The sequence below is a fragment of the Triticum dicoccoides genome, chromosome 4B, assembly GCF_002162155.2.
Source record: "Triticum dicoccoides isolate Atlit2015 ecotype Zavitan chromosome 4B, WEW_v2.0, whole genome shotgun sequence".
Taxonomy (NCBI): domain Eukaryota; kingdom Viridiplantae; phylum Streptophyta; class Magnoliopsida; order Poales; family Poaceae; genus Triticum; species Triticum dicoccoides.
Window position 1 is genome coordinate 652881515 of NC_041387.1, and position 2766 is coordinate 652884280.

At 48.8% G+C, this 2766-nt stretch overlaps 1 pseudogene; it reads right to left on the bottom strand.

Moving 5' to 3' along the window:
* Positions 1-2422: 2422 nt before the first annotated feature.
* The window catches only part of LOC119292974, a 933-nt pseudogene continuing 589 nt past the window's right edge, over positions 2423-2766 (bottom strand).

Sequence of the window (2766 nt, forward strand, 5' to 3'; positions counted from 1 at the left end):
TACATCCTAACAGAAATTCATCAATGCAAGCTCTAAAATAGACAAATGCCCTTCTGAAGCGTTGCTGCCCTTCGATCTCTTTGTGATTTATCACTACAATACTTGTTGGGCACTTCCTAAGCACCTCAGCCTGCCAGTTGTGCAAGCACTCAAAACTGTCCTCCCACTTGCCAAATATCTGGTCCAAGGCTATGCGCCTACCTGCAAGCACTCTTTGATAATCGATATCGACATGGTATTTCTCAAGCAACCGTTTCTTCAAAGCAATGCTAGTCATACTTGGATCCCCGTCACTATCCTCGTCATGATCATCACTATCCTCTTCATGCTCATCACTATCCTCCTCGACATCTTGGGAAACATCTTCGGTTGCCTTATGGTCAGCATCTTTGGCTTGCTCACCTCCATTTTCCTGCTCGTCGCCATCAAGGTACTGGTCCTCCTCATCTATTCCAACGTGATCCTCTCCTTCATAGCCCTCTTTAGATTTTTCTTGCCTTGTCAAGTTCTCCTCGGGTATCTCATACTCATATTCAGATTTCTGAGTTAAATCTTCCACTATGAGCTTGGGCACTTCCTTTCCTGGAGAAGGTCGGATTGGTTGAAGCAAACTCTGAGCAAACTTCTCCTCCTCACCATTCTTGCAGAACTGAACAAGTATCTTAATAATCTTGTCTTCCTCATTCTCATCATACATGTTGACCACATCTTCATCATTGCGAACTAGCACAAAATATTGGTTGCTACTATTCCACTTTGAAAACACAACACCCTCATCATTTCCCCATGGATATTTACTCTGCATCAGCCCCACAAGTTGATCATAACCGGTCTGCCTCTCTACACGAATGTCCCAGCTCCAAGAAGACACCATGCACTGGTCGCCCTTGTAATTCTTGTAAGAACGCGCCCCGTATGTCACAATCAGCTTATAAGGTGGCAGCTCTGACCTACATTGACACAAATTGGACATCAAAAAAGTGTGGAATTAGGCTAGCTAGCTAAGCCATCAACATATATGACATGGAAAAAACTGATCAAAATAATATATATTTTCCGCATTGTTCCATTATCTAGTGCTACACTAAGCAATCAGCATGTATGTATGCCATATATGTACCAATGCCATGACCAGACTAGCATCTTGCAATCTATTTTAGAGGAACTCTGCTTGCAATATCCCCTACTAGAAACTTCCATAAAAAACAAATGAACTATCTTCTTGCATCTCATAGGAATTATTAAACTAGTTGCTTCACTCACGAATCCCTAATTGGTCTAATTATGCACTAATGAACCAGGGCATGTGTACAATAGACAAACCATCAGATATGCTCCATGAACAAATCAAACTCCAATGAGTAACAGGAGCACAACAAGAAAATTGTTTCTAACAAATCAAATGCTACACATCAGGTATTTGAGGAATTGAACACTTGCCCATCAGGGAGCGGAACCAGTAGGTTTGAGGTCCTCTGAGCCGCCCCTGCCGCCATGGCCGGCGGCGCGACTCCCTCCATCTCGTGTGAGCCGCTGAAGAGGGAGGAAGGGAGGTCGCCGATGTGGATCGTGTCAGGGAGGGAGGCCCCTGCCACCATGGCCGGCGATGCCACTCCCTCCATCCCGTGTGAGCCGCTGAAGGGGGGAGGGAGGTCGCCGATGTGGACCGCATCGGGGAGGGATGCCCCTGCCGCCATGGCCGACGACGCGACTCCCTCCATTCCGTGTGAGCCGCTGAAGGGGGAGGAAGGGGGGTCGCCGATGTGGACCGCGTCGGGGAGGGAGGCCGAAGAAGGGAGCCGCGGAGGGGAGGCTGCAGATGCATGAAGCATCGGTGATTCCAGAGCAGGTCCCCTTGAAGAGACCATGGATGCGGGTTGTGTCGGCGAGGCAAGCTCAGAGCGTCGCAGAGGGGTTGTAGGGGACGTGGATGCGGCGGCGGACGGCAGGGTGTGGATGCGGCGGCGGCGCGCCGGGGCATGCGGACGCGGCGGCTTGGATGGATGCGGCTAGGTCATTGGATGGGGATTGGAATCGGGACGGGTGTGGGTCATGTGTGTGTGTGTGTAGAGTTTTGTGTATGGGTCACTTGCAAAGCGGCCCCACAAGTCAGTAAGGGCAACTAATGTCCTTTTTGCAAATACTGAGAGGTCTTTTCTTGGTAAACTGGCTAGAGTAAACGGTCAACTCGCAGATGTGTAACGGAATGGCATTTGTGATATATTGTTAAAATCTAAGAGTGGCAGAAGTGAGATGTTGAATTCTAGAGTGGCATAAGTGAAGTTGGCAAAAACTAGATTGGCAAAAACAAAGTTTTCCCTTGAAAGTAAGAGGCATGATAAACTTGCATGCATGCGTCTAATACGAGGACATCGTGCAGCTTGCTCTTTGAAGGAGTGGGAAAATAAATGCCCACGCATTCTTAATTAGTTACCATTATGGTGGCGGAGTAATTGGAGACGAGGCTGCCATAGAGCGCGGTGACGTCGCTCTGTGTCGCCGTCTTGTTCTTGGCCTTCTGCGCCATCGCGAACTGTATCAGGTCGTTTCTGCCGATGCTGATGAGGAAGAAGGAGTCTTCGAGCAGGTCGCTGACCAAGCCGGAGCCCAGGTTGGCCTCCATCGCCGCTCTTGTCGAATGGAAGTATTCGACCTGCTTCGACAACGGGATGTTGTTTCCGGCGATCTGCATCCGGCCCGGCCACACGCATGGACCAAATCATATAAAACACTAACAATTTTCGAATGAAAAATGTATCTCTCGAT